The sequence below is a fragment of the Triticum dicoccoides genome, chromosome 6B (genome assembly GCF_002162155.2).
Source record: "Triticum dicoccoides isolate Atlit2015 ecotype Zavitan chromosome 6B, WEW_v2.0, whole genome shotgun sequence".
Classification (NCBI taxonomy): domain Eukaryota; kingdom Viridiplantae; phylum Streptophyta; class Magnoliopsida; order Poales; family Poaceae; genus Triticum; species Triticum dicoccoides.
The window spans coordinates 551,316,033-551,324,882 of NC_041391.1; the positions used below are offsets into that span (position 1 = coordinate 551,316,033).

At 48.8% G+C, this 8,850-nt stretch overlaps 1 pseudogene; it reads left to right on the plus strand.

The window, feature by feature from the left end:
* The first annotated feature begins 4,213 nt into the window (after positions 1–4,213).
* Positions 4,214–8,626, plus strand: LOC119321261 (annotated as a pseudogene).
* Positions 8,627–8,850: the final 224 nt, after the last annotated feature.

An 8,850-nucleotide genomic window follows, 5' to 3' on the forward strand; every position in this document is an offset into this window, starting at 1 on the left:
TTCGCATCCAGTCGGAGTTTGCGGAAATCATCCATCAAGATGTCCTCCGTACCTCGGGGCAGTTCTACCTCAGAAATCAACCGTCCAACAGTGACATCGACACAATGCTACAAATGCAGGCTGACAACGACCGTTATTTCATGACTCCCATGATAGACGGCGGCTTCATCCACGCTCCGGTCCCTTGAGTCGAGTCGAAAGCAGTGATGCTGTGTCTAGTTCTGAAACATCGATTGGCTCATGTTGTAATTAAACTTTAATGAACTTGTAGTATGTCTCTTTGGTTTCGAGAGTCGTTCAACTTAGATGTAATCGATGCTATTAATGTCTTGCTTTTCTCTTCCGATCGTTCTGTTGCATAATTATATATTGCTTATGTATTGTCTGTGAATTGGTACTAACGTTTCGTTTGGCTAGTGCATAGCGATGCCGACGTATGTCGTGTACAAGGGTAAGGTTCCCGGAGTCTACGATGACTGGGAGGAGTGTGGGAGACAGGTTCACCGATTCAGCGGTAACAGTTACAAAGGGTACACCACTAGGGCCGAGGCCGAATCTAGATACGCCCGCTATCTAGCGGGAGAGGGGAGGGAGCGTTGGAGGAACCGGATGAAGACGAGTTTCATCGTGATGATGCTCATCGTGATGACCGCAGCTCTCTTCTATGTGATGGTAGTTTAGATGATCGATATCGACTTGTAATGTGAAGACAAACTCGCTACTCGCGGTCTCGAGACTTGTAATATAATGTTCTATCTTTGTTCGGTCTTTTCAATTCGGAGACTAATATGATGAATTGTATTCGGAGACTAATATGATGAATTGTATTCAAAGACTAATCTTCTATTGTATTCGATGAATCTGTTGTTGATGTGTGCTGTCTATATTTTGTCAAATTATACATTTTGTAACCTGTGCAAAAAACAAAAATTAAAAAAATAAAAAAAACCTAATATTCATACTAATGGCGCATCACATGACAGTGCGCCATTAGTATGACAAAGCATACTAATGGCGCATCACTGGTAAGTGCGCCATTAATATGCCATGGTTACTAATGGTGCATCCAGTGGTGGTGCGCCATTAGTATGCCAAAGCACCTGGATATACATGGCCCCTGGGAGGCATACTAATGGCGCACCCTGGCCTATACTAATGGCGCACCCGCGGTGCGCCATTAGTATACCAGATACTAATGGCGCACCAGGTGGTGCGCCATTAGTAAAAATTACTAATGGCGTGTTGTTAATGGCGCACCACAGATGCGCCATTAATGGCCATACTAGGTGCGCCATTAGTAGGGGTTTTTCTAGTAGTGATGTATGTAATCAGCCTGTGGCAGGGGGAGCTCAGTTAAAAGCAGCAGAGGTACAAGTTACACAGGAAATCATATCAGATGTTGTGCTAGATGCTTTGGTAGCTGGAGGACAGGAAGAATGTGCCACCATCTCAGTAAACGCTTTGTCAGGTGCACCAAATCCAAAAACCATTCAACTGAGAGCTCTTGTGCAGAACAAAGTGGTGTTGGTCCTGGTGGATTCAGGCAGTACACACACATTTGTAGATAAGGCTCTTCTAGATAAAGTGGATATACCTACTGAGAAATTAGGAAATCCTCTACAAGTTAAGGTAGCAAATGGAAGTCTTATTGCTTGTACAGAAAAGGTACCTCAACTCACCTGGTGGATTCAAGGGCACAGTTTCAGTAATTCCATGCAAGTGCTACCACTAGGAGGACATGACATCATTTTGGGCATGGATTGGCTAGAGCAATGGGGTGTAATGCAGTGTCACTGGGCTAACAAGTGGATACAGTTTCAGTATAAGGGCAAAGAGATCAAGCTGCAAGGAGTTCCACCTGTTCAACAAGAAAGTATAGAGGAGATATCGGCTGAACAGTTCCTTAAGTGGGAGAAAGGAAATGATGTTTGGGCTACGGCACTGCTAAATCGCATAGTTATGGCTCCAGTCACAGAAGTTCCTCCAGAAGTGCAACAAGTGTTGGATAAGAACAAACATGTGTTCCAAGAGCCACACACTTTACCTCCCCACAGAGCTTTTGATCACAAAATAAATCTGGTACCAGGTGCTACTCCTGTTAACTGCAGACCATACAGATACTCTCCTTTACAAAAGGATGAAATTGAGAAACAAGTGAAGGAAATGTTGGATGCAGTTCTTATTACACCCAGTATAAGCCCTTTTGCTACACCAGTTTTGCTAGTCAAAAAGAAAGATGGGACTTGGAGGTTTTGTGTGGATTACAGAAAACTTAATGCCATCACTGTCAAGAACAAGTTTCCCATGCCAGTTATCGATGAGATTCTGGATGAATTAGGAGGAGCAAAGTGGTTTTCCAAGTTGGATCTAAGATCTGGGTACCATCAGATAAGAATGCAAGAGGAGGATGAGTTTAAAACTGCATTCAAAACCCATCATGGGCAGTTCCAGTTCAGGGTAATGCCTTTTGGTTTAGCTACTACGCCAGGCACTTTCCAGTGTGTCATGAATTTTGCTTTTGCTGGAGCTAATAGGAAGTATGTCTTAGTCTTCATGGATGATATTCTGGTGTTCGGTGGAACACTTGAGGAACATATAGAGCATCTTCAGTCAGTGTTTGATATACTCAAGGAAAATAACTTGTTTGTCAAAGAGAGTAAATGTGTTTTTGCTCAATAGTCCTTGGAGTATTTGGGGCATATAATTTCTGACACTGGGGTATCTACTGATCCTGCCAAAACTGAAGCTATGCTACAGTGGCCAATTCCCACATCTGTAACTGAATTGAGGGGTTTTCTGGGACTCACTGGATATTACAGAAAGTTTGTGAGGAATTATGGAGTGCTGGCAAAACCATTGACTGCCCTGTTGAAGAAACAAGCATTCTACTGGTCTGAGGAGGCACAACAAGCTTTCCAACTGCTCAAACAAACCATGGTGAACACTCCTGTGTTAGCCCTGCCCAACTTTGACAAGACTTTTACTATAGAAACTGATGCTTGCAACACTGGAGTGGGAGCTGTTCTATCCCAGGATGGTCATCCAATTGCATATTACAGCAAGGCCTTGGGAGTGCAAAATCAGAAGAAATCTATATATGAGAAGGAGTTTCTGGCAATTATGTTGGCCATTGATAGATGGAGATCTTACTTGAGCAGAGCTCCATTCATTATCAAAACAGACCATCAGAGTTTATGTCATTTGGGAGATCAGAACCTCACATCTGACTTACAAAGGAAGGCAATGACCAAGCTGGTAGGGTTGCAGTTTTCCATTCAATACAAAAAAGGGGTAGAAAACACAGCTGCAGATGCTTTATCTAGAGTGGCACATCTGTTTGCTGTACAAATGTGTCCACCAGCAAGCCAGTGTGGATACAGGAAATTCTCAACTCCTACTCTGTTGATCCAGAAGCTTTGTCCATGTTACAAAAACTGGCAATGGACTCCACTTCTTGTCCTGGGTTTCAACTGCAGGAGGGGCTGCTCAAACAGGATGATAAGATTTGGGTGGGAGCAAATGTAGGTCTGAAAACAAAACTGATACAGGCTTTTCATGCAACTCCAGTGGGAGGACATTCAGGTATTCTACCTACTTACCACAGAGTCAAGCAGTTGTTTAGTTGGAAAGGACTGAAGATGGATGTGGAGAACTTTGTCAAGCAGTGTGGCATATGTCAGCAAGCAAAACATGAGCTATGTAGAACTCCAGGGTTACTACAGCCTTTACCCATCCCTGACAGTCCTTGGCAGGCTATTAGCATGGATTTCATAGAAGGTTTACCCAAATCTGAGGGATAGCTATTTTGGTTGTAGTGGATCGCTTCACCAAAGTAAGTCACTTTCTGCCGTTGAAACACCCTTTCACAGCCGCTTCTGTTGCAAAGGTGTTCCTCAACAACATTGTGAGACTGCATGGACTACCCTTGACAATTGTGTCTGATAGAGATAAGATTTTCACCAGTTCATTTTGGAAAGAATTGTTTAGGATCTGGGGCACTAAGCTGCAGATGAGCACGGCATATCACCCGCAAACGGATGGCCAAACAGAAAGGGTAAATCAGTGTCTAGAGATGTATCTGAGGTGTGCAGTCCATGAGTGTTCTACCAAATGGGTGACTTGGTTACCCCAAGCAGAGTTCTGGTATAATTCAACTTATCATTCTTCACTTGGGTGTACACCATACAAGGCTCTCTACGGGTATGCACCGAACATGGGTCAGCTAGCGGGGCATACGACATCAGTCAATCAGGATGTCAACGAGTGGTTGAAGTCACATACACAGCATACAACAGTTCTGAAGGATCACTTGGCACGCGCCCAGTGCAAGTATAAGCACTTTGCGGACAAAAAAAGGTCTGACAGAGTGTTTGCTCCAGAAGAAATGGCATACCTACGTTTGCAACCCTATGCCCAATCCTCAGTGGTAAATCGACCTTGTCGGAAACTGGCACTGAAATACTTTGGGCCATACAAGATACTGGAGAAGATCGGCAACGCTGCGTATAAACTGGAATTACCAAAGGGGAGCCAAGTCCATCCAGTTTTCCATGTGTCGCAGCTTAAGAACCATGTGCCTGATCACACTCCAGTGTTCACTACGCTACCAGTACCTATTGATCTCTCTGTGCCGGGAGTTTACCCTGAAGAAATCCTGGACCGCAGGCTGGTCAAGAAGGGAAACGCTGCTCATCTTCAAATACTGATCAAGTGGGAAAAGATACCTGCTGCGTCGGCCACCTGGGAGGATTATGAAGTGCTCAAGGAACGCTTTCCATCGGCACCAGCTTGGGGACAAGCTGGTTCTTCAGGGGCGGGTACTGTAAGTGACAGAGCAACAGCAGCCTCACAGTCGATCGCTGTGGCAAAGGAGCGAAGCACGGCAGAGGATAGTGGGCTGGCGGGTTGAGTAGTAGAGTGGGCCGTTGGGCCGGGAGTTGGGTTGTAGCTGCAGTTTATAAGCGAGCGAGCAAAACGTTGTAAGGCATCGAATTTGAACTTGTGCTCATTCTAGCCTCTCGTTCTCTCTTATCCTCTCCCCGAGCCGTCTCGCTCTCGTCTTCTCCTCCTCTGCTCCGTTCCCCTTCTCCGGCTACCTCTCCGGTCGATCGCCGTCGACGAGTGCCCTCCCAAGGGGGTGACAGCGCGGTGATCAGCACATGCGCCAACACTGAGGTCGTGGAGGCGGAGCAGCACAGATTTCTTCCAGTGGAGGTAGTCGTCCTCTCCGTCCAGAGCAAAGGCAGCGGCGGCAACGACAATGATCCCTTCACATCTGCCGTGTTGTGATTCTTCCAACGATCTCACGATTTGAGCAACGACTTCGATTCCGATCTAGCATCGAGGTGAGAAGCGGCGGTGGCGGCGGCTTCGTGCGTGTGGGGGACGAAAGGATTGCGTGCGTGATGCCTTTGGTAATATGTAACCTGGTGGAGGCCCTACGCTTTCAGGAGGAGTCATGACTGTGCTCTCTCTTCGAGGCCCAATACAATCCCGGTGGCCCAACGATCGAATCGTTATCTTCCTGCGACACTTATTATTAGACTGCGGGTTGTTTTTGCTAAAAACACAGGGGGTCTTCTGTAAAAACGCCGCGACAGTAAACCCGGAGACCCAATCCGTGCTTTATTATTAGGGAGAGATGACCAACTTGAAATACAAGACAAGGCAGAAACAAATCCTAGTCTATCATATACTTCCTAATATACATGTTAGGGTTTCTGCCTCCCGCCGCCGCCGCCGCAGGTCCGCCTCCTCTCCGGTGGCCCTAGGGCCATGGGGGCGCGGTGGATCTCGGCAAGGGCGGGCGGGAGGGCTCCGTTTTTAGTCGTTTATTTCAGTTTTGCAAGGGTTTGTGTCCTGCTCAGGAAGACGAGACAGCGGCGGCTCCCTGAAGATGGAATAAAGGTCTCCCCGCCTAGTCCCCGTTCCGGCGGCGTGTCTAGCACCGTTGGTGGGCGTGTGGAGGTGTGTCTCCGGCGGATCTATCTTTGGTGGATTTGCTCGGATCTCGTCGTTGTTCGTCTACGTTCGCGTGTCTTCGGATTGGATCTTTCTGATCTATGTTATTCTTCATCTGCGGCGGTTGCTGTTCTGGTGCGCTGGTCCTACGGGGCCTTAGCACGACGACTTCCCGACTGTCTACTACAACAAGTTGTGCACGACTCCGGTGATGGAGAGGCGATGACGGCTGCGCGCCTTCGGCTCGCTTCAGTGCTGGTAGTCGTCGCTAGGTGGTCTATGGATCTGGATGTAATTTTTATTATTTCTGGTATTCGTTGTACTGCCATGATTGAAGATGAATAGATCGGAAATGTTCTTGCAAAAAAAATATACATTATACTCAACAGCCAACACCACGCTGCAGCTTATGCCCATGCCCATGAAGATGCATCGACGGGCCGGACTCATGGTATTAAGGAAGTACGGGCAGAGAGGCTGCTCCGTAGACAAACCCAGGATCGAGCGTGTGGAGGCAGTACCTAGAAGCGGACCTCGACTGGGGAGGCGGCGACGCCTGCGACGGGTAGTTCAGACTGAAGCACGGAGCCACAAAGGAGCATGTGGTGCTGAGCGGGGAATACGCTGAGGATCCATGCAGAAAATGCAGAAGGTACGCGTGTGGCGTTGTAGAGAAGGAGAAGACAGGGAAAGAGATGAGAATAGGGGACCCATGCGGGTGGGAAGTTGAGACTGGAACTTATAAACTGTTTTTTTCTTTTTCTTGGACAGTGTTCAGTTAGGGGAAGTTTGATTATTTTTTGTGTGTGTCATGATGCGTTTCGTGACACATGTATTACTCTCACATGGACCTTGCATATATCGCTTACGGAGGAAATGATATGTCATTTCCACAAGTGTGAATAGTAAAGTTGAAAGGGTTATATCTTAATTGAATCTGCATCTGATGAAATTGACAATGCATGGCAGAACCTGACAGCTTTTTCATACTTCAGGTATTTGGCCAGAGTCACCGAGCTTCAGTGATGATGGATACACACCCCCTCCTCCAAGATGGAAGGGGACCTGTCAATCTGGCAAGTCCTTCAGCTCCAAGAGCTGCAACAACAAGATCATCGGTGCACGGTGGTACGCCGATGTTGCCAACGAATCCCAACTAGTAGGTGAATATTTCTCTCCCAGAGACCTCAACGGCCATGGCACCCATGTGGCCTCGATAGCAGCAGGCAACATTGTCCACAACAACATCTTCTTCCCATATCTCTTTGTTTGAGGCATTCCATCGAACAGCTTTTGGGCGCCAATCATTGTCCTCTCACCGGAGAGAGTGAGCAGCGCTAGCTCGTCCGCCTCTCCATGGAGCGCCGGCGGCCACGTGCCCAGGCCGGCCCGCCGGCCAACGAGTAGTGCCCAGCCCCGCCGCACGCCCAGGCCGACGAGCCGTACATGATTGGCCGCGGACGACGGCGAGTGCCCAGGCCGGCCCGCCGACCAACAAGCAGCGCCCCGCCCCGCCGCGCGCCCAGGCCGACGAGCAGTATAGGACCGGCCGCGGACGGCGGCGAGTGTAGGCGCGGCAGCAGGAGAAGCTGTGGCGACCGCCGTGTCCGTCGTCGTTCGTGGCCGGCTGGAGGCGCTGTAGTCCATGGAGTCAAGTGGATGGCTAACGAGCAATTGCGCTTGGGCGCCGCTGCAGCTCGTTTTCTGATATTTTTTTTGTGCATCCTCGAGCTTGCTCCTCCATGGCTGGCAAGCTCCAATGTCCGCCATGGACGCCGACGAGCATGCCCGCGCCCGCACATACGCCTCCCACTCCAGTCGCTCGGCCATAGCGCCCCCGCGCCCGCACATACGCCTCCCACTCCAGTCGCTCGGCCATAGCGCCCCCGCGCCCGCAGCTCGCACGAGCGCACGCCTGTAGTCCGACGGCACGCATGGAGGCTCGTGGCCGACGCCATGGCAGCGGCGCTCTGCCTTGCGGGGGTGCCCACAAGATGTTTGTGGAAATGCCAATGGAAAAAGGAGGAAGAAGTAAAAAAGAACAAAAAAAAGAACAAATACTTGAGTCATTGACAGGTGGGACCTATGTCCAACTCAGCATATTGTCCACATAAGCACGCCACGTCAGCCCGACATGCGGGCCTAACTTGTCAGTTTCGCTGTTTTCGCGACCAAATTCCAGCATCAGTGCTCCGCGTTACAAATTAAACGCATTTGTGGTGGTTTTTTGTGCCCTGGTTCAAATGTGGTACCAAGTTGTTATCCTAGCCTCAAGTGTGGTGGTTTTGAGTAAATAACTCGCATCCGGTGTTGCACATGGTAGCGCGCCAAGAGCCCGCATCGCAGTGTACAAGGCTTGCTGGAGCCTTGAAGCCACCAGCCGATGGCACATGCAGTGAGGCAGCGGTCATGAAAGCAATAGATGATGCCATCCATGACGGTGTCGACGTCTTATCGCTGTCCATAGTCAACCTGTTGGGGGCACCTCCCCGCATTTCATGCGGTGGCAAAGGGTATACCCGTGATATATGCAGCTGGGAACTTTGGACCGTATGCCCAGATGGTGGGTAACGTAGCTCCGTGGCTGTTTACGGTTGCAGCTTCAACGGTGGATCGGTTGTTTCCTACTACCATCACTCTCGAAAATGGCCAGACACTGAGTTAATTGCACAGAAGTACCACAATTCGGGCATCACATGCAGATTGGTACCACGATTGCTAATTTTTGCGTGTCAGTACCAACATTCGTCCAAATTTTTGCAAATCAGGCTAAAACGCGTATTTTATACGTATTGACAGTGTATCTGACAGTTGGGGCCCGTCTGTCAAGTGCCGACGTGGCATATTTTTTGCAAAAAACCCCCTTGCTTTATACGTAATCACATAAAT